General features: G+C 42.0%; 1 long non-coding RNA gene across 1 annotated transcript in view; it reads left to right on the forward strand.

Moving 5' to 3' along the window:
• Nucleotides 1–23,495, forward strand: part of LOC134477157 (uncharacterized) — a 74,807-nt gene that overhangs the window by 45,397 nt on the left and 5,915 nt on the right. The window contains exon 2 of the long non-coding RNA XR_010049068.1: nt 23,375–23,445. This is a non-coding gene — a long non-coding RNA (uncharacterized LOC134477157). The remainder of the gene's footprint in view (nt 1–23,374; nt 23,446–23,495) is intronic.

The following is a 23,495-nucleotide window of genomic DNA, read 5'->3' on the forward strand; positions in this document are numbered from 1 at the left end:
ACACACAGGCACAAATTCCCTATGATGAACATGACATTATGTAGGTCAAAAGTGTAGCCTTGAAAGTACTTAAGTAATTAAAAAAATATAAGGATCAAGTTGCCTGATTCTTGTATTACATGACTGCAATAGACTGGGTGACTGGGTCTGCAGCCCACCTCAAATTTGTATGTTGCAACAAACTCCAGTGTGCTGGGCTCAGGAGATGCAGCATTTGGACGTGACTCAGTCAGCATGGTGGGCCATAGGATGGGTCATCATACTGGGGAGGAAGCCCCCAGGGCTCCACCACCCCTTCTACCACGGAAGACACAGGGAGCTGATGGCAAGCAGAGACTCAGGACGTAGTCCTCATCAGTCACCGAAGCTCATGGTGTCATCATCCGGACTTGGTCCCCAGAGTGATGAGAGCGAGCTGCCCAGTCTGTGGGTTGCTGTCGGAGGAGCTGAAGGAGCTGTGAAAGTAGATGCTTTTGTTCTGTCTGACTCTGTTCCTGCTTTGTGGGCAGCCCAGGCTGCTGTGGTTTTGAGACCCACTTAAAGGAAAAATGCTAAGCCAAATCTCACACATTTCCCACACTGTGGAGAGCCAGAGGGACAGCACCTTGCTCCCCCAGTGGTCACTGATGAGCCTGCTGAGTCTGCAGGTTTCTTGCCTGTGTTAAAAAGCAGGCAGCTCCCTGTAACCTCAGAAGTGCTGAGTACTTCTGTGTCTTACATGAACACTTTCTGCTGCCTGTATCTTGTGTGTATTTGGTTTGGTGCCCATGAAAAATAAAGGCTTATGTTTCTTCAGTGCCTTTTATACAAGATGTCTCTATCTATGTTCACTGTGTGTCCAGTATATCTTAAGTTTGGCTTATCTGTCACTAACAAGTATTGAGACTTCTTCCTGTGTCTTAAAAGCTACCAGCTTCTCAGCCTAACTCAGTTTACCTTCTGTTAATTTATTTCTCAAGAATTATTTTTTTGTTGTGTTGGTTGTTTATCATTTTGTGAGACAAACTCTCATTCTGTAACCCAGGCTGGCCTTGAACTTGTGGTGATCCTCCTGCCTCTGCCTCCTGAGTGCTAGGATTACAGGCATGTTGCCACCATGCCTGGCTTATTTTTTAATTTTTATTTTATTTTATATTTTGAGAATTTGCTAAATTTTTCAGACTGTGCTCAAATTTGTTATCTTCCTGGCTCAATATCCCAGAGTGCTAGGATTACAGGCATGATACCACTCAGAAATGTTATCTTCTCTTTACAGAAAAAGGAAAGAGATGCAGAAAAAGAAACAGAGCAAGAGAGTTGCCCAACAAGTTATCAAACTGTGAACTGAGATGTCATCCCAGGCAGTCTATCTTTGAGGTCTGTCCTTTAGCCACTCATAAAAAGCATGTGTCAGCCATGTGTGTATTTCTTACAACTTTATACTATGAATACAACATTCATCTCGCTTATTTCACTTACTATCTTGATCATTTTTCTGTATATAAACTTATATAAACTTATTCTTTTACAAGGTTGTACAATGTTCAATCATATAAATCAGGGGATCAATAAATGTCTTGATAGTTTCCAAAAGTTTATGCTTAAAAGCAAGGCTTCTGCCGGACATGGTAGTGCATGCTGCAATCTCAGCACTGGGAAGTTGAGGTGGGAGGATCACCGTGAGTTCAATGCCAGCCTGGGCAAAAGAGTGTGAGTCCAGCCTCAACTGCATACAGAGACCCTGTCTCAAAAAACCCAGAAAACCCAAATCACAGAACTATGCTTCTGGCAGACATGGTGGCACAAGACTACGATCCCATCCCAACTTGCTACATGTCTGAAATGCTGTTTGTGGTCTTTAAAATCAAGGAATGAATTCTAGGAACAATGGAAATTAAGAATAGAAAGAATTCGTTGAGAGAAAGAAAGTTTCCGTCTAAAAGGGAAAGAAGGGGACCCAGCAAGTGGGTTGCCCCCCAACCCTGCTTCTCAAGGGTTTACCAAGCAAAGTCACAAGGTGAGCTGGATTTAAGGTGGGGCAGAACAATAATCAATCATTAAGATTACAGGTACAGTCCCTTAGGTAGCATTGATCCAAGGGCAAGTCACAAGGTGGGAGTGAGATGGGACAAGACTGGTAAACCAACAAGGTTACAACTTCTATCACAGGTTGAATGATACTGGTTAAATGGGGATCATATTGGGAAGCAAGTCAACAGCAAGTGCACTCGAGGTAGACAAGAACTTTCTTGGGAAAGGGCATGGCAACCCATTCATCATGCTGACAGTCCACTGAGGAATCTCTCCCAAGTATTTTTTCTCAGTCAAAATGTGGCAAGGTTTCTGTGTTGAACAGAGTCAAATGATATGACAGTCATCTCAGGTGGGCATTAGGTGATGCCATCCGACCAGGATAGAGGTGTAAGTGCAGCTGTGGAGCAGGGGTTCTGGGCAGAGGGCCTCTGGGGCCAAGCCCAGGCAATGACTGAATGGACTGGATCTGGTTCAACTGGCAGCGACTGCAGCAGCCGACAAGGAATGACTCATCTGCCAAGGCAGAATTCCCAGGTCCTGTTCGGGCTCAAAGAGCAGCAGTTTATTTCATTTTAACTCTACAGTCACCAAAAAAGCCCTGTGGTTAGAGAATGTAGGTTGTGACTAATTAGTTGCCGTTTCTAACTCCTGTGTGTTGTGTACCCTTGAGCGATGACCATGAACAAAGGTGAATGGTCCTCAGAGAGAGTGCATTCAGATTTCTACCTGGCTGCTTGCTTCTCAGCTATGTTGGAACTGTCCAGACCATGGAGAAGCACTGGTATGTTCTGTTAGAGTTTTCTGGCGCAATAAAGGAGCAGGTATAGCGGTGTGGGGTATATGTGACCTTTGACCAGATGTGGTGCTTGGGGTGGGCATTGATGATGCTCGAGGGACTGATTGGAATTTTCTTCACGTGCACTGGAAAGGCAGGAGGAAGCTGTAATCGGGGAGGAAGGAGGAAGTGGCCATCAGGGTAAGCATCCCTGATTGGCCTTCCACCATGTTGAACTACCGCCATAATGTCATGTAATTTATTCTAGGGCTAAACTCTTTCATGTTCTCCATTTTGTTCTTCTTGGACACATCCATGGAGTCACAGATTGGGAGCTAATCAAGCTCCATAGTTTGAAAAGGAACCCCTCCTCCTCATCATCATGGAGCACAGATGAAACACCCTATTGCTTTCACTGCCCATTATAAAACACTCACACAATCATTCAACAGGCATTCAGAGATTAAAACATTCCCTCCACCAAACCACGGGGTGGCCTACCTAATGAGGCTTGATCAAGCTCTCCTTTTCTTGTGCTGACCAGGCTCAGATGGAAACTGCATGCCCTAGGGTCTTACTGGACTCAGGCAGGCAGGCAGGCAGGCAGAGTGTGCCCCTCTCTCTTTTGGGTCTACTGTGAGCTGCTTGAATGGGGAACCAGGAATCTTCCTCCAGACCTTTGAGGAGACTCAAGAAATCTTGGGGGCATGGCTTCCCACTGGGAATGGGGAGGTCTTTGCTTCATGCACACGGGCCATGGCCAGGGACCGAAGAGGTCAGCACAGCCGATCTTCCTGGCTGATGCACCAGATGCTATGACAAACTGAAACATCGAAACATCACCCAGGATTTGGAGCCAGATTTATTTACATTGATAGAGAGTAACCTCTAATGAATATCAGGCCATGAAGGTTCAGGGAGGGTGGTTTTATGAGGCTGTAAGTGAGAAGCAGAATACGTGGCTGTCTTTGATTGGTTTTTACAATATGCACCATAGTGACCAGCTATGCAAACCAGCCATTTCTAAAAAACAAAAGTAATAGGAAATGTAACAGGAACTGAAGTAAATGGGCAGTTATCTGGGCAACTAACAGAAATTGAAGTGTACTGTCTGCTGCAGAAGAAGGATTGAAAATTCAAGTTGAGTCTCCACAACTTTAGAAGACTGTCTCAAATTTTTAAAATATAAAGTAAAAAGAGTTGGAATGTAGCCCAGCACTCTCTTGGTTCAATCCCAGCTACCATACACTGCTTCTCATAGATCATGGCACATGTCTATAATCACAACTACTCAGGAGGCTGAGGCAGAACAATTTCAAGTTTAGGCCAGCCTAGGCAATTTAGCAAGACTTTGCCTTGAATTAAAATTTGGAAGTGTGGGAGTAGTTAACAGTTCTTGCCTCATATGCTCAAGATCCTGGGGTCACTTCCCTAGTACTACAAGAAGAAGAAGGAGAAGGAGGAGGAGGAGAAAGAGAAAGAAGTGAGGAAGAGGAAGAGAGGAGGAAGAAGAGAAAGAGGAGAAGGAGGAAAATAGCAAACAGAAAACTGCTTTCCTGAACCTGAGCATCCTCAAGATTTGGGGGAGGGGGTGAGTTTGAGACAGGATTTTGCTATCCAAGATGGCCTCTCAGCAATCCCTCCTGCCTCAGCCTCCTGAGTTCTGGAATTATAAGCATCCATCATCATACCTTTCCTTTATTCTGAATTATGCATGCACAGATGTTTACCTAACAATACAGCAAAAATTACTACCAAAGTTCTAGGTCAAGGGATGTAATATTTATGGTCCTCTTTTAAAAAATAAAATATTATGGCAGACTAGATGTGGTGACCCATGCCTGTTATCCCAGCACTTGGGAGGCTGAGGCAGGAGGATCACCATGAGTTCAAGACCAGATTAAACTATACAGTGAGAGTCTGTCTCAAAAACTTTATTTCTAAATTTTTAAGCCAGACCTTGGAACAAAAAACCTGCACACAAACCCTTTGCCCCTACAGGTAGATACTTGCTCCTGTCCACCAGTCTCACCCTCCTGTTCCTCCCCCTTTTCAGCACCCCTGAGTCTCAGGACCCTGGATGAACAGGGAAAGCAACATTGACTGATGGACTAAGACAGACCATGGTTCCCTCCCTAACATTCCAGTAACAGGCTGGAAAAGGAGAGAAGAGTACAGGGATGGGGAAGCAGACAGTACCTGGAAGAAAAGCTCCCCTGAATGAAGACAGCTCCCTCAAAGCTGGCGTGAACAGTGGGCAGACTAAGGAGAGCCTGGGTCCTGAGCCCATGTGGTGGGAAATGACACCAACCAAACAGCGGCTTCATTCCCTGCCAGAGGATGGAGCAGCAGTCAGTGCCCACTTGTCAGGGTCAGCAGCGGCACTGCAGGCTAGGAATGAAGAGGGGAGGGGTAGTTGCATCTGCTCTGGAGACCTGCAGACCTCCTTTCATCCCTCTCATGGTCTCACGGTTATGGTCATTGTGGCTTCCAGCTGTGGAGCTGAGACAAAATAAACCAGCATGAGGACACTCTCCTCACTTGGAGGGCCCAATGCTGAGCCCCACCCAACAGATGATGTTTCTTTCTTTCTTTGTTTTATTTCTTGACCACAAGGTTACAATAGCTGTGTACCTTATGGCACCCCCTTTCTTTCCTGTACCAGTTACAGCTGCTTCCTGCTGTGATAAGCAAGCAGCTTCACACATCCTGTTATCTCACTCCACTGTGGCCACGGCAGCCCAGATGTATCAAATTGCAAACTGCCTCGTTTAAGTAACTGCCTCTGTTTGGCTTCTGTACCTTAGTTTGCTTCCCCTTTCCTCTCAGTGGCCCATTATGAGGGCCACAAACCCCATGCTTGGGGCTCAGAATTTAGAGTGCTAACTCCTCTAGGCCTCCTGGCTTAATAAAGTTTGCTTCCCCCCACTTTCCTAGAGCACCTCTTGTGTTTCCTGAGCCACCAGTAAATCTAAAGTTGCTGTAACTGTGATTTTGATGGGGAAGAGGAAACAGGCAAGTTAATCCACGCTTTGGTTTAGGACAAAAATCTTCCTTACATGATCAACTTGGTTTTCACTCTGCAGAGCTGCAGAGAACCTAACCAAAGTTAGGGAGCAAAAGACTTGAATGCAAGAGCAAAACTAGATGCCGGGCCTCTTCATCTCATACCACTGTCCCCCAGCCCTACAGGATCAGGGAAGAGTCATCATTTCCAGAAGACGCCAGCACACCCCTAAAAAGTAACCAAGGGAACATTGTCATGCTCCACATCACAGAGGACTTCCCTATGGCAAAGCTGATGCAGGGTTAATAATGTGTTGCCTAATGTCTTAAACTCTCAAATTAGAAATTTTTATTAACTTACTTACTTATTGCCAAACTAGGGATCAGTCCACAGCCTTCGCACTGAGCAAAATTATTAGTGTCCCCCCCGCCTTTTTTTGTCTTTTTGAGACAGGGTCTCGCTATGCAGTTCAGGCGGGCTTGAGCTCAATTTGGAGCCCAGGCTGGTCTCGAACTCACAGTGATCCTCCTGCCTCAACCTCCCGAGTGCTGGGATTACAGGCATGAGCTACCATGCCGGTCTAGCCCCTTTTTATACTACATTTTGAGACATCATCTCACCAAATGGCTAAACTACCCAGGCTCAGGTCAAACTTGCAATCTTCCTGCCTCAGCCTTCCAAAGTGTTGGTGTTACAGACAAATGGGGTAATGAAAATCTAAACTCTTTTTTAAAAAAAATTTTATTTAAGGAGAAAAAGAAAAAAAACAGTAAAAGGGTAAAGTTATACAGAATTTCAAAAAAAATAAACAGTAGAAAATCACTATCAATAGATTGCATATTGTCATCAATAGATTGCATCACAAATCAATAGATTGCATATTGTCATCTAAGAAACAGTGTTCAAGTTACAAAATGAAAGCATATAAAGTGGACATTCAAACAGTGAGACTGCAAACAATTCTGTTCAATGATCCAATAATAACTCAGTAATATGGTTATCTATGTTATGTATTTAAACATATATGCAGTTATAACCTTTAGAGCACTTTCTTTTCCTTTCTTTTGTACAATGACAATTACACATTTTGGGTTTTATTACTCCCACAGTTCTTACTGCTTTTTTAAAAAGAGAATAAAACCAAATGTGACATAACAAACAGAGTCAGCCAAATCAAAAGGATGGACATAGTACATAATGTAAAAACAGAATACAAGGTGATCAAAAATGGTTACCATAATGCCTCTTGCTATCTTAAAAAGAAGTCCCTATATCACCAGTTATAATAAAATTGAACAAAACAGTAAAGAACAAAACCAATAAAACCAAAACATTGGAGACATTATAGGACTTCAAAAGAAGTTAATAGTCAAACCAGAATGGGCATCATAGTGAATCTTATTGTCTTCACAGCTGTTGCCTATACTCTCAAACCTGGTATTATCAAGCAAAACAGAATAGAGTAAAATCAGTCACAACAAGATGGTGAGAGCAATACACGGTTTCAAATCAAGTTAACAGGAAATCAAAGTGGGTTGCTATAATATATCCTGCTATTTTTATTAATTTTCCCTTAATTAAAAAGATAAAATGAGGGGCTGGGGATTTAGCTCAGTGGCATAAGCACCTGCCTTGTAAGCAGGCAGTCGTGAGTTCGATCCCTGGTACCGATAAAAAGGAAAAAGACAAAAAAAAAAAAAAAAAAGATAAAATGAAAAATAAATAATAAAAAAGGAGGTTGAGATAAAAGAGGACATAACAACAAAACAGGACAGGTCAGAACATAACCATTTAAGCAAAATAGTGTTTCACCACAAGATATCACGACCTAAAAGCAGTTACCACAGTGTCTCGTCCCTTAAAATCTTTGGGTATAACTTCGTATACTGTAGCATCAAACATATCAAGACAATGTAAAACCACTCAAGAGAATGACAGTATTACAGGGTATTTAGAACCAACTAACAGAAAATGAACAATGGTTTCTTTATTATCTCCCTGTCTATAGAAGTTTTTGTTTATATTATCACATATAATAAATCCAATAAGATACAACCTGTTAAGACCGATGGAGACAGAAGAACAAAAGCTTGATGGGACTTCAAAACAAGATGAGGACTCCCAGGAGAATATGGTGGACAAATAACAGCAGCCACGGAGGCTCTCTGAGATTACCAGTTTAGAATCCAGGAGCGGTGCCATGAGGAGGAGTCCTACACGAGGGGAGATGTACCCTGCCAACCCAGGAATGAACTAAGCTGAGAGAAACCAACTGGAAATGCAATCCTGATGCTATAACAGGAACAGATAAAATCTCAGTGTGGAAGCTGGATCCTGCACCACTGAAAGCCACAATTTGAATTTCCTGCTGCTGATACTGCATCCCAATCCACACGGCAGGGAGAGAGATGTGCAAAAGCTCTGAGAGCTGGAATCGGCGAATCAAACGGCATTGACAGCAGGACTGGCAGGGAGCCCTGCATCAACCTGTGGTGAGTGAGAGAAATGGAAACCCTTTCATAGACTGGGAGGCTCCAACAGAGGACATTCTGGGAACAAGCAGACTAGCCAGAACAGGGTCCTGCAGTGACTTTATTCTCATATTCCCCTCTCAAGCAGGAGTGGTGGGGAGCACTTGGCCTGGTGATGCCACGGACTAAGATCCAGTAGGCTAGCCAAAATCAGGTCCCTGCACCTGGTGGTGCACCCTAGCAGTGAAGCATTCAGTAGGTTGACCTGGAGGGGCGGGCCCAGCAGAGGCTGCCCAGGTCTGTGTCTCCCTAGTACACTGCAGTGGGCGGGAACACCCTAGCCGGAGGATTCAAACAAACTGTAACAGACAAAGAGAGAGAGAGAGAAAAAACTGGGCCTCCTATATACGCTTGTATGAAAGGAACAAAAAGTATGGGAAAAGGGAGCAACAAGAAAGGGTCCTCAGTCCCCAATCCTGAGAACACTGATCCAGGAAAGGTAAATGCAAAAGAGAATGAACACAGAAAACATGCAATATCAGACACGGCACCTATAGATATAAAGTGATATCTCCGGAGCCTCATAGACGAGTTCAAAAATGAAGTATTTAATGAAATAAGGAAAGAAATAAATAGAATAGTTAGAGAAATGCTAAGCACCGCCCAAGAAAAAACAGATGGTGGAATGCAAGAACAGAAAAAAAGGGGAGAATTGTTTGATGGGGAAAATAGAGAAAACATAGAATACGTGAAGCAGGTTCAAAGAGATTACCAGGAAACTAAAAACTCTATTGAAAGCTGGCATAACAGCTTGAAAGAAACTAAGGATAGATTATCAGAACTGGAGGACAGATTTGTAATGTGGGAGCATGAAAGGAAAAACTTCTTAAAAATAACAAGGAACAAACAGCAATAATACAAAGACTAGAAGATGATAAGAGGATCTATAACTTAAGAATTAAGAACATAAAAGAAGAAGTAGGGACTCAAACAAATGAACTACAAAAGCTATTCACAGAAATAATCCAGGAGAATTTCCATAATTTAGCAAAAGGTAAATATACTCAGATGTATGAGGCATACAGGACCCCAGCCACCTATAACCCAAACAGAGCTACACCAAGGCATATAATAATCAAAATTTCAGAAATCCAATATAAGAACACAATATTAAAAGCTGTCAAAGACAAGAAACAGATCACTTACAAGGGAACACCCATCAGAATTACAGCAGACTTCTTGGCACAAACCATCAAATCATGAAGAGCATGGGGGAAATAATTTAAGCTTTGAAAGATAATAACCTCCAGCCAAGATTGATATATCCAAACAACTGTCCCTAGAAATTGATGGAAAAACAAGGTGCTTCCAGGATAAAGAGGAACTAGGGGAATTTGCAACCACCAATTCAACTCTACAGAGATTACTGCAGGATATTCTAAAAATGAAAAATACCAAGATTCCAGAAACAGTGGTAGAGAGGCCACAATGAATGGAGCAGAAAGCGAAATGAAGAGGACAAACTGACAACTAAGGAGAGAAAAAGAGCTCAACAGAAATGAGGCAGAGAAGGTTGAATGGTAGGAACAGCCATTTTGGAGAAAACAAGACATCATAATAGCTAGTGCTGATTTAATATTCTCTTGTTTTGAAGTCCCATCAAGCTTTTGTTCTTCTGTCTCCATCGGTTTTAACGTGTTGTATCTTATTGGATTTTATTATATGTGATAATATAAACAAAAACTTTTATAGACAAGGAGATTATACAGAAACCATTGTTCATTTTCTGTTAGTTGATTCTAAATACCCTGTAATACTGTCATTCTCTTGAACAGTTTTACATTGTCTTGATATGTTTGATGCTACAGTATACGAAGTTATACCCAAAGATTTTAAGGGAAGAGACACTATGGTAACTCCTATTATGTCGAGATTATCTTGTGGTGAAACACTATTTTGCTTAAATGGCTATGTTTTGACCTGAGCTGTTTTGTTGTTGTGCCCTCTTTTTTTTTTAAATCTCAATCTCCTTTATATTATCTCCTTTTAATTTTTATCCTTTTAATTAAGGGAAAAATAAATTAAAAATAGCCATTATATTATAGTAACCCACTTTGATTTCCTATTAACTTGATTTGAAACTCTGTATTGCTCTCACCATCTTGTTTTGACTGATTTTCCTCTATTCTGTTATGCTTGATAGTACCAAGTTTGAAAGTATAGGCAACAACTATGAAGACAATAAGATTCATTGTGACGCCCATTGTGGTTGACTATTATCTTCTTTTGAAGTTCTCTAATGTCTCCAATGTTTTGGTTTTATTGGTCTTATTCTTTACTTTTGGTTTAGTTTTATTATAACTAATGATATAGGCAATTCGTTTTAAGATAACAAGAGGCATTATGGTAACCATTGTTTATCACCTTGTATTTTGTTTTTACATTATGTATTATGTCCATCCTTTTGATTTGACTGACTGTGTCCTGGTATGTCACATTTGGTTTTACTTTCTTCAAAAAAAAAAAAAAAGTAATAAGAACTGTGGGAGTAATAAAACCCAAAATGTGTAATTGTCATTGTACAAAAGAAAGGAAAAGAAAGTTCTCTAAAAGATATAACTGCATATATATTTAAGTGTATAAGATAGATAACCGTATTACTGAGTTTTGTTGGATCATTGAACAAAACTGTTTGCAGTCTCACTGTTTGAAAGGTCCCCCTATATGCTTTAATTTTGTAACTTCAACAACTATTTCTAAGATCACAATATGTAATTAACTAGTGATTTCCTACTGTTTATTTTTTCTGAAATTCTGTATAACTTGTACCCTTTTTCTGATTTTCTTCTTTTTTCTCCTTAAATAAAATTTAAAAAAACAAGATGATATTAAATCAGCATTAGCTATTATGATGTCTTGTTTTCTCCAAAATGGCTGTTCCTACCATCCAACCTTCTCTGCCTCATTTCTGTTGAGCTATTTTTTCTGTCATTAATTGTCAGTTTGTCTTCTTCATTTCGCTTTCTGCTCCATTCTTTGTGGCCTCTCTGCCACTGTTTCTGTAATCTTGGTATTTTTCTCTTTTAGAATGTCCTGCAGTATTCTCTGTAGAGTTGAATTGGTGGTTGCAAATTCCCCTAGTTCCTCTTTATCCTGGAAGCACCTTGTTTCTCCATTAATTTCTGGGGACAGTTGTACAGGATATATCAATATTGGCTGGAGGATATTGTCTTTCAAAGCTTGAATTATTTCACCCCACTCTCTTCATGATTTGATCATTTGTGTTGAGAAGTCTGCTGTAATTCTGATGGGTGTCCCCTTATAAGTGATCTGTTTATTGTCTTGACAGCTTTTAATATTGTGTTCTTATATTGGATTTCTGGAATTTTGAGTATTATATGACTGCGTATAGTTCTGTTTGAGTTGTAGGTGGCTGGAGTACTGTATGCCTCATACATCTGAGTATCTTTACCTTTTCCCATATTAGGGAAGTTCTCCTTGATTATTTCTGTGAAAAGCCTTTGCAGTTCATTTGTTTGTATCCCTGCTTCTTCCTTTACATTCTTAATTCTTAAGTTATAGATCCTGTTATCATCTTCTAGCCTTTGTATTGTTACTGCTTGTTTCCTTGTTATTTTTAAGAAGTTTTTCCTGGAGGCTGAAAATGGCGGCGAGCTAGGGGATCGAGCGAAGAATCTCTCCAGAGAATTCAAACTCAAAGATAAAAAAAGACAGCATGGAGAGGACCAGACAAATCGATAGCGATTCTTATTAACCAAGACAGTACAACTGGAGGATGTAAAGTCGTGCTGAGACCGGAGGCTACAAATCCCGCGCCCTTAAATCAACAAACAGACTCGTGGACCCAGCACAAAAAGCTGAGTTGCTTTTGGAGACCGCGGGAAACTGAGACCCAGATCGAGACTCCAAGTAGCAGCCAGTTCGGCACCGCTGCACCAGAGCGGATGTACAAAGCTCTGGCGATTCAAATCTAAATGGTGCACAGAAATCTGACCGGTCAGCGCTGAGCCGCGAGTGGGGGAAAAGTGGACAGCTTGGTGTGCGGCGGTCCCGGAGCAAGGACTTGCACCGGACTCTGGTGAGTACAAAAAACCCCGCGGCTGCTGGGTTTGGCCAGAGAACGGCTGGCCCGCCACCACGGGGAAATCAATAACACAGAGTCTGGTGCAGACATATTAGCCTGGCGGCAGAAATCGCAGGTTGGTGACATCACCAGGTCCCCCTGTAGGGAGGGCTGGTGGAAGACATCTTGAGTCCTGGCAGAGCCTGATTACTTGTTGGCTTCAGCTCCACACAGAGAACTTAGTGAGAGCCATCTTTGTTTTGGGCAGATCTGCTTTTCTGGTGCACCTATCACAGAGAGGTTTGGAAGAGAACGGCTGGGACCTGGGCAGAATCCTGTGCCATTACTCAGCTGCTTCTGATTCAAAGAGAACTGGCAGGAGCTACTGGGGCTAAACCAAGCCTCTGCTTGGGGCCCAATAAGCAGATACAAAATAGTCACAACTCAGTGACAACCAGAAAGTACAGCCTAATTTATGAACTAACTGACACAGAGGCTAGAGACTAGACTGTACCGCCCCTACATCCCAGCCTACCCCAGATAACAGCAAATTGGGGAGGACAGCAAAAACTCAAGCCAGCACGCTTCTGAAAGGCCCTAAGCAATTCGGAGAGGGCCAGAGAACTCCAGGACAGTCTGAAAGAAACCAGAAACATGACAAGAGATAAAAATAAAAAAAAACCTCCAGCTGTTCAACAGGAGAAATTAAACCCAAGAGAACTAAACACTGAAGAGAACAAGCACAGTAACCATCCTCTACTCGACACAGCATCAGCCGAAATTAAAAAGTACTTACATGATCTCATAGAGGAATTTAAAGATGTACTCCTGATCCAAGTGAGGCAAGATATAAAGAGATTAATTAAAGAAATGACAAGCCCCACCCAAGAGAACACAGATGGAAGAACTGAGGAAATCAGAAAAGAAAGAGAAGCATCTGAAGAAGAATTTAAGCATAACTTAGAATACATGAAACAGATCCAAAGAGAATATCAGGAAACTCAGAACTCCATTGAATATTGGCAAAATGCCTTGACAGAAACTAAAGACAACCTTCTGAAACTTGAAGAGAGATTTAGGGCTTATGAACGTGAAAGAAAAAGCCTCTTAAAAATAACAAGGAACCAGAAAGAAGCAATTCTAAAACTGGAAGATGATAAACAGATACATAACCTAAGAATAAAGAATGTGAGTGAGGAAGCAGGAACATCCAAAAATGAAATACAAAAAATATTCACAGAGATATTAAAGCAAAATTTCCCACGTATAGCAAAAAGAAATGATATCCAGATAAAAGAAGCATACAGAATGCCAGCTACCTACAACCAAAACAGATCTACGCCTAGGCATATAATAATCGAGATCCCAGAAATCCACCAAAAAAACAGAATATTAAAAGCAGCCAGAGAAAGGATGCAGGTTACCTATAACGGGAAATCTATCAAAATAACAGCAGACTTATCATCACAAACTCTTAAGTCAAGAAGGGAGTGGGGAGAAATATTCCAAGTCCTGAAGGAAAAAAATATGCAACCTAAGTTCATATATCCGTCAAAACTCTCTCTAAAAATTAATGAAGAAATAAGATACTTTCAAGACAAGGAGGAACTGTGGGAGTTCATGGCCACCAATCCAACCCTACAGAGAGCGCTGAAGGACATTACAGAGAAGGAGAGGAAGAGATATCAGGATTACAGCTACAGTGGCAGAGAAGCCTCAGTGAACGGGGCAGACCATGGAATGAGGGAATAAGGTGGACAAATTATAGCAGAAAAGTGGAGTAGCAGACATGAGGCAGAGACGGTAAGCTAGTCTTTAGTAGAGACAGCTCTGAAACTATATTTAAAAAAAAAAAAAGCAGAGGTCATTGCTAATGGTGTATAACGATTTAAAAGACACAGTAGTCCTAGTGACATATTTAGATTGAATTAAATTTGTTCTGGTCTGTCCACTCATATCAGATTTGAGGACACAGACCTCTAGAACCAAAAATAGCAGGTTATACCACGGCAACTATCCTTACTTTCCTATTGACTTAGGCTGAAATTCTGTATTACTTACATTGTCTTACTATGACTGATCTTAATTGTATCTGAATCATAAGACTATTGGTTGGCCTTGACTGATCCTATTTGAAATCGGTATGCGTGTTAGAATCAACCCTAAAAGTAGAGGAAACTACTCTGAGCATGACAAGATGTAAAGGATATCCATACTGGTATGAATCAGTAACAGCTCTCAAATACTACAATGCAGTCAAAGATAAGTTTTTATAAAAATAGGTGATAGTATGTTTAACTATAATAAGCCAGTGTTGTCGACAAATCTATTGAAAATAACAAGAGAAAACATAGTAGCTACGGAAGATCATTTATATTATAGTTTTATAAGTCCTATCCATTGCATGTTTATCTAGGAAATTGTTTCGTTGTCTTGTTATGACTTGGTTTTCCCTATAATACAGAGAGGATAGGAACAAATACTCTGAGGAAGAGACCTGAAAAACCCGAGGCTTATTTTGTAGCATTATAATATAAATTCTAGCAATCTATTGGTTGCTGATTAAAATGACTCTGGACTGGTTTCTTCAGCTCAACTTCAGCATATGCAGAGATGGGGACGGCTATCACAAAGAGAATGAGAGATGCGATGGTAGTTGGTATTGTCTTCCCTAATTTGGAACTTGAGGACCTAAAAAGACTCCATCATCCTGTAATGATTTGATTAGTTCTATAATATGCAATAAGTATAGAAAGTGGGTGAAGTTAGGGACAACTATTTGTAAGAAGCTAGAGACAGTTAGATAAGGTAGATCTCCAGTGGACTTGCTTTGAAATCTGTATTTCTTTAAATTGTTTTTTATTTTTTTTTAAAATGTTCTGTTCTGTTTTGATATGGTTAACCTTATCCTCTTAGAGATGTAAAACAAATAGGTGGGACTGATAATCATATTACGGAGCTTTTGTTCGGCCATAGCGCAGAATGGTTTGTAGGGTCATTTTTTTTTGAATGTCATCCTATATACTTTAATTCTATAACCTGAACAGCCATTTCGAAGATGACAATTTGTAACTTATCAACTGGCAATTTCTTACCTTCTGTTTGTCTGTAATTTAGAATTATTTCTACCCTTTTTTTTTAATCTCCATGTATTTTTTTTCGTTTCCTTTTCTTTAAATAAATTAAAAAAAAAAAAAGAAGTTTTTCCTTTCATGCTCCCACATTACAAATCTGTCCTCCAGTTCAGATAATCTGTATTTAGTTTCTTTTAAGCTGTTATGCCAGCCTTCAATAGAGTTTTCAGTTTCCTGGTAATCTCTTTGAACCTGCTTCACGTATTCTATGTTTTCTCTATTTTCCCCATCAAACAATTCTCTTTTTTTCTGTTCTTCCATTCCACCATCTGTTTTTTCTTGGGAGGTGCTTAGCATTTCTTTAACTATTTTACTTATATCTTTCTTTACTTGGTTAGATACTTCACTTTTGAACTATCTATGAGGTCCTGGAGATATGGCTTTATGTCTGTTGGTGCCATGCCTTATATATCATGTTTTCTGTCCTCATTGTCCTTTGCATTTACCTTTCCTGGGTCAGTGCTCTCAGGATTGGGGACTGAGGACCCTTTCTTGTTGCTCTCTCTTCCCATACTTTTTGTTCCTTCTTACAAGCATATATAGGAGGCCCAGTTTCTTTCTTTGTCGGTTACAGTTTGTTTGAATTGCACTGGCTAGGTTTTCCTGCCCACTGAAGTGTACTAGGGAGACACAGAACTGGGCAGCTTATGCTGGGCCTGCCCCTCTAGGTCAGTCAACCTGCTGAAGGCTTCACTGCATTAGGGTGCACTGCCAGGCACAAAGACCCAGTTTGGGCTAGACTACTGGGTGTTAGTCCATGGCTTCACCCAAGCACTCCCCACCAGTCTCGCTTGAGAGGGGAATATGTGACTGAAGTCACTGCAGCATCTTGTTCCGGCTAGTCTGCCTGGCCCCAGAATGTCCTCTGTTGGAGCCTCCTAGTCTATAGAAGGGTCCCTGTTCCTCTCACTCACCGCAGGTCGATGCAGGGCTCCCCACCAGCTCTGCTCTCAATTCTATTCACCGATTCCCACTCTCAGAGTTTTCACATCTCTATCCCTGCTGTGCCAATTCAGATGCAGCAGCAGCAGCAGGAAATTCAAGTCGTGGTTTCCAGAGGCACGGGTTCCAGCTTCGGCACTGAGACTTTAGCTGTTCCAGTCGTAGCACCAGGGTTGCATTTCCAGTTGGTTTCTCTCAACTTAGTTCATTCCTGGCTTGGCAGGGTATATCTCCCCCTGCGTAGGGCGCCCCACACCGCACCATTCCTGGAATCTAAGCTGACTATCGAAAATCTAAACTCTTGTGAATGGTGAGGAAAAGATCACCAAGTATATACCCCATGGTAAGTTAGCTGCTTTATTAAATATCACAGAAGTTATGTTTAGGGTTAGTCCCTGATAACAAAAGTGGAGCACAGTCCAAGAAGGGTGCTGGGGTAGAAAGTCCTTGAAATATGTTAGAAAAACAGAACATACTTTTAGGTGGGAAAATGCAGACATGGCAGCTGAACACAGTCACGTTTACAGAAAATGCACTACATACTGTCGAAAGTAACAGCAGCAACAACAGGAAAAAAGCGCAATAACTCAGACTCTCAGAACTCAAAGGCCAGATCCTGCTGCCTTAGGTGCCTCCTGCCGAATCTCCCTCTGTGCCAGTGCTCTGGTGCCCATGTTTTTGCTTAGGATGTCATCTCCTAAGCTTTTGTTATTTTATTTTCTGCCTCTCTTAGGACAATGGAACCATAAGTAACCATTGGGTGCTCTTTAGAGTTAAATGGAGAGGAACTGACTCACTCAGTTCCACTGTTTCTAACTTACTCCTGGGATTCTAGGTAGGTACCACCATGCCCAGTCCAAAATGTATGATTCCCTCGTTAACTAAGAGCAAGAGAAACTGGAGGTTTTATTTAAGATTTTCCTTCAAACACAATTACAATACAGAACCCATGCAAGACTCACGTCTCTCCCGGCTGTGCACTGCCAGCTGGCATCTTCTTCCTGACTCCAGCATGAGTTGAAGTCTTCAGAAAACACAAAATCAAAGTCTGTTGGCCAGGAAAGCACAGGCCCAACTCAGGTCCAAGATCCTTTTTAAAGGTGAAGGTTTGCAGAGCTACATGCATGCTGAATGCAAGAGTTTTGCTCTTGCCCTTGTCCCTCATCGGACACAGGTTCAGTCATTAGCCCCAGCAGTGGTGCTTGCTAGGCAGATAGGCACAGAGCTCGCTGGGGAACACTAACAGCCCAAAAGCAAATGAGAAACTGGCACTGGGAATGATTCTGTTGCAGAACTGGTGCCAAACCAAAAGGACAGTCCGAACTAAGGAGTTGGAAAGCAACTGTCTATTACACTGGCAGGCTGGAAGGAACCAGTTCCACATCACCAGCCCTGAGTCAGCTTTGAGTTTAGCTTATATAGGCTTTGCAAGCAGGAAGTACAAGAGCTTGATAGTGTGGCTAACTTTCATTGGGTTGAGTTAGTCATCATCTGTTGCTGGGTAGAAAGTCCTTGAAATATGTTAGAAAAATAGAACATACTTTTAGGTGGGAAAATACAGACATGTCAGCTAAACACAGTCACACTGACACAGGTCAGTTTATTGTGAAAAGCAGCTCTGTGTATCCAGTCAACACTGACTGGGTTTAGCAGTCTAGCTACATAGCAGGTAGGATGAGTATATCTTGTCTCAGTATGATATCGTATTGCTAGTTAGTTTTAAAAATTTCTGTCGCAATCTACTGGGGACCATAAATTCACAAGGGCTAATTTTGCACACTTCCCTATGGGATAAAATGGAGATTTGGGATTATTGGTACCTCTCATCTGAGATTTTCCATTGATACTTCTAAGCATAAGATCATCTATGCTCTCTTGAGTCATTCCAGGATTATACTCTAGGACAAGATCCTTCTTAGCACGTGATCATCTATACCCTCTTGAGTCATCCCAAGATTACACTCCAAGACATGGTCCTTCTTAGCATATCATCATCTATGCCCTCTTGTGTCTGAGTCTTCTGCAGATTGTAACCCCTTGCCAGCCCCACCCTTCACTGTATACACCTAATAAATAGTGGTGGCTTGGGGGAGTATAGGAGGACCCATCAGGAGATACTGACTTCCCAGCCATGGATGTATTAGTACCCTTGTCTCTGCTTTTTATTTTTCCCACTGTGGTTTTAAGACACATAACTAGGACTCTTAGCAGGGCTCCCAATAACAATCCAACAATGAACTAAAAAGTGCGTGAACTTTCCCTGCACCCAGAACTTCCAGCCAGCCTTCAAAGGCTGAATCTCAAACAGGAAACCAAAGTCTGAATCTCAAACAGGAAACTAAAGATCACCAAAGCTCTATAGAAGCTTCCTGTGAGACAAGACCAAATAAGCAGAAAGATCACCTTCAAGAAACAAAAATAATTTTGTTTGGAAGACAACACCAAAAAATTATGAAAAGAACAGAAAACTGAGCTGGGCACAGTGATGTAAGCCTGGAACCCAGCATTTTGACAGGGTGAGGCAGGAGGATTGCATGTTCTAGTCCAACCTCAGCAACTTAATAATGTAGTGACTCTGTTCCAACATTTAAAAAGTGCTAAGGATGTAACTTAGTGCAAAAGCTGTGGTTCAATCCCCACTAGCACAAAACACACACATGTGCGTGTGTACACACACACTCACACACATACGAGCATTACACACACACACACACACACACACACACACCAGCATAATGCTTTAAACAAAGAACAACTAAAATAAACATGCAGAATAACACAGAAACATGCCAGTCAAGGGAGACGGTGAAAGTATAAAATTGGTCTAATGGACTGGGCAGCTTTAGCATTTGCACTTTATAAAGTTTTCTTTCTTTTCTTTTATATAAAGTTTTCTTTTTTTACAATGAAGTTTTCTTGGGGAGGGGCCAGCCAGAAGTCTCAAGGAGGAGTGGCTAGAGAGGGGGAGGGGCGGCAGGAAGGGCGGGGCCAGGACCCGGAAGCACTGAATGAGTCAGCACTAGCTCGCAGGGCCCACAGTGCCAGTCCTGTGGTTTTACTTTTCTGGAGTGTGAGAGACCGAAGGAAGTAGCTACTGAAACCAGCTGGTTTTGCAAATTGTGGCTTCCATAGCTTTCCATTTCTCAATACTGAAAGAAATAAGAGAAGTTGCATTTTTTCTGCAAGAACAAAATGTTATTTTTTTTTTAAAAAAAGGAGAAACATTCATTTGGAAGTTGGAAGTCAAACACATGATAAGAGTGGGTGTGGGTGTGGGGGGGGGTGCATGCGTGTGTTGTGCTAGGGTTCAAATGCAGGCATCACTGAAGCCAGACAAGTGCTCTACCATAGAGCCTAACCCTAATCCTAACCCTCAAAATGAAGTCCTATTAGGAAACAGAAAAAACAAGCCAGGCATAGGGACACATGCCTGTAATCCCAGTACTTGGGAGGCTGAAGCAAGAGGATCATTTCAAGTTCCAGACCAGCCTGGGCTACAGAGTAAGTTCAAGCCCAGCCTGAACTTCATAGTGAAAACTTCCACTTCAGAGTGGAGTAAGGGAGAGAGAGAGAGAGAGAGAGAGGAAAAACCAAGCAAACAATTTTCTCCCCCTACCCCATCCTGGGAATTAACTCAGCCTTGAAGGGCAAGCAGCCTACCAAGGAGTTACATCTCCAGTCCTGTTTGTTTAGTGACAAGAACTTGCTAAGTTGTCCAGGCTGATCTTGAACAAAATCCTCTCATTTCAGCCTCTCAGATAGCTGGGGTTAAAGGCATGTGCCACCATGACTGGCTGAATGATAAAATGTGAAAGGGTACTGTTAGCTTAGTGGTACAGTACTTGCTTAACATGCCTGAGGTCCTTGGTTCTATCTCCAGATTGCCCAAAAAACAACTAAAGAGAAAAAAAGTTAAAATATTGCAAAAAGACAAAGTAGGAAATGGAGGGAAAATAAAAGAAAATCTATGAAGTTTTGAATTTTAGCAGCCCAACAGTGGAATTTCCAGGGAGAAAAAAAAAAAAAAACAAAAAGGAAAACATAAATGATGAAATAATTCAAGAAAAAATTCTGGAACTAACGAACACAAATTTCCTAGTTGAAAGAGCTCACCATAATAGTTTAAAAGTTTCCTTACCAAAGCATGTGTTTGTAAAATTTAAGCATCCAAGATGGCTGGCATGGTGGCACAAGCCTGTAATCTTGGTGCTTGGAAGGCTGAGGCAAGAGGAGTCCAGCCTGGGCAATTTAGTAAAACCCTATATCAAAATTTTTAAAAAAGGGGGCTGGGGATATAGCTCAGTGGCACAATGCCTGCCTGGCAAGTGAGAGGTTGTGAGTTCAATTCCCAGTACCAAAAATAAATAAATAAAAAATAAAAATAAGCCAGGCGTGGTGGTACACTCCCGTAATCCTAGCACTTGGGAGGCTGAGGCAGAAGAATGATTCACAAGTTTGAGACCAGCCTGAGCTATAACGTGAGCTCAAGGCCAGCTTGAATTGCATACTGAGACCCTAAGTCAAAAAGACAAACAAACAATAAATAAATAAATAAATAAAATAAAAATAAAAATCATTGAGCATATAGCTTAATAGTAGAGCCTCTACTGGGTTCAACACCCAGTAAAAATGGGTGGGGAGGAATTTAAGATCAAGAAAAGAACCTGAGGATTCCAGAAAAGGAAAACTAGGAAGGGAACACCGAAAAGACTACAGTAACAAAAAGGGGGAACAGGAATCGAAATCGCTTTAGATTGCTCAGTAGCAACACAGGAAGCTAGAAAACAGTCCAGTCATGGTATGAAAATTCAGGCATGGTGGTGCACATCTGTAATTCCAGCACTGGAGAGGCTGAGGCAGGAAGGTCACCACAAGTTCAAGGGCAGCCTGGACTACATAGTGAGACCTTGTCTCAAAAAACCAAAACAAACAAACAAAAAATATTCATCTGACTCAGGGTCACACATAGGCTGGTCTATTAGGAAGAATAGTCAGAGGACCCAGATAAATAGCCATATGTTCCAGGTAGGGAGGGTGACCCTCATGATGCCTGCTTTCCACTATTTTCCAGGAAGCCCTGCACCAGCCCTTTGGGTTGTAAAGGAAGCTTCATTGTATGGGCAAGTTAACCCTTGGGCCAAGGGGGATCAACTCAACTTCAATCATTTTCCCTCCCTGGAGGTAGGGGCAGGGCCATGGTTCAGCCCGCCAAATACCCAGCTGTCCCTGTAACAGACAGCCACCCTCCTGTGGTGGTGTAGAGCCTGTCCAAGTCACTGCCATACAAACCCAGGTGTCTCTGCAAAGGACTTGTTATAAGTCATGGAAGGCCGAGCTTCACTTTTACAGTTCCATAACTGTCAAAAACTGAGGACACAGGCCATTCCCCTGCCCTTCCTAGGCACTGGAGATGGAACCCAATGGGAACTCAGCTCTATCCTCAGCCATTTTTAAATTTTATTCCGAAATAGAGTCTTGCTAATTTGCCCAGGCTGGCCTTGAACTTGTGATTCTCCTGGCTCACCTTCTTAAGTAAGCTGGGATTGTAAGTGTGCACTGTCATTCTCAGCCAGCGGGGCTGAGTAAAGATACCTTGATTTCTTTAGGAAACTGCCAGGGTTATAGGAACTGTGAGTCAGGAACCATGGATGAGAAACAAACTATTTACATAGTGTAGTGCTGAGTAACCAGGGAGAGGCCATCTTGGCCTCCATTTGGATCTACATAAGAAAGGACAATGGTGAGCTCTCTCCTGTCACTGCAGCAAAGCAGCATTCGCTATCACTTTTTGTAACAAGCACAACTATTACACTTGCCCAGACTCGTGCACCTTTTTAGAAATACGCAAATGTCCCAAGGGTGACATATCTCAGGGTGAAAGGAGGAAGACCAGAAGGCCTTGACCACACAGCCTTGACCTTGTCCTCCCTAGCCTTCCCATCTCTTCTACCCTTGGGCCCTACCCACTCCTGCCTCCCAAATTTTCTCCTTCAGAACGCACCATCCTCCCTCCAGGACCTGGCCTACTGTCCTCTCAACTGAAGACTTGCCCATCCCTCTGCTTTTATAACTTCTCTGGGAGCCATTTCTGTGGAAATCAGGGACACAGCTCAGTGGTAGAGCACAATTTTGTTTGGGAGGCAAGAAGGAGATGGAGGTGAATGACTTGGATCAAACCAAGACTTTCCCCCTAAATGTGTTGTCAGTCTACTGAAAGACCACCGAAAGGCCATCTGATCAAGTAGAATTACTCTTTTTAGGCTTAGTACAGTCGGGCAGGACGTTGCCTTGGCATAGCCTTAATAGCACCTAGCAAGGTCCAAGCCAAATGACAGAGCACTTGCCCAGCATGCATGAGGACCAGGTTTGTACCATCTAGTTGTGAGCTAATGTAAAGTCCAGATGGGGACAGCAATCTTTGCTGTGCTAGTTTGGTAGGGCCACTCTGTGTGTGTGTGTGTGTGTGTGTGTGTGTGTGTGTGTGTGTGTGTTTGGAGAGGGTGTTCTACAATGCGGCGACATCAGCCTTGTGTAGTTCTGCAACATAAATCACACCTAAGCAGACTGTGCAGCATTAGCATATGCCCATGTAAGAGAAACAAAGACATAAAAATTGTATAACAGAGTGCAGCTACTACGTCATGCTCAGCAATCATCCTTTCGATCAGAATTTGCTGAGTTGGGGCTGGCTTGAATAAGGGTAATCCTGGAAATAGACCTTGGGGCCCCATCTCTACATTCACATCTCACAACACTGGGATAAGTTGGTTTATTTAAAGGTGCAGAAACAGGGAAATACAGAGATAATAGATATCTACTCTGGATGAGTAGGGAACAGTTGTAAATGAAATGCTCATGGGCTCTTCGTTACAGCTCTTTCATTGGGTTTCTTTGCCCTTGAAGGCTCCTGGAATCTGACTGGCTCCCTACCTTTGCTCCTCCCTTTAGATTTCTTCTGGTGCTAAGGAGTTTTTCCTGTCTGTTGGTGGAGGATAAGATCATGGGTGAAGGTCCTATGGGTAAGTAGTTTAACCTTAAGGAGACGAATACAATGTAAATGTTGTCAAAA

Source organism: Cavia porcellus, unplaced genomic scaffold (genome assembly GCF_034190915.1).
Source record: "Cavia porcellus strain 051 isolate PalLab524CR breed Dunkin Hartley unplaced genomic scaffold, mCavPor4.1 scaffold_8, whole genome shotgun sequence".
In the NCBI taxonomy this organism is placed as follows: domain Eukaryota; kingdom Metazoa; phylum Chordata; class Mammalia; order Rodentia; family Caviidae; genus Cavia; species Cavia porcellus.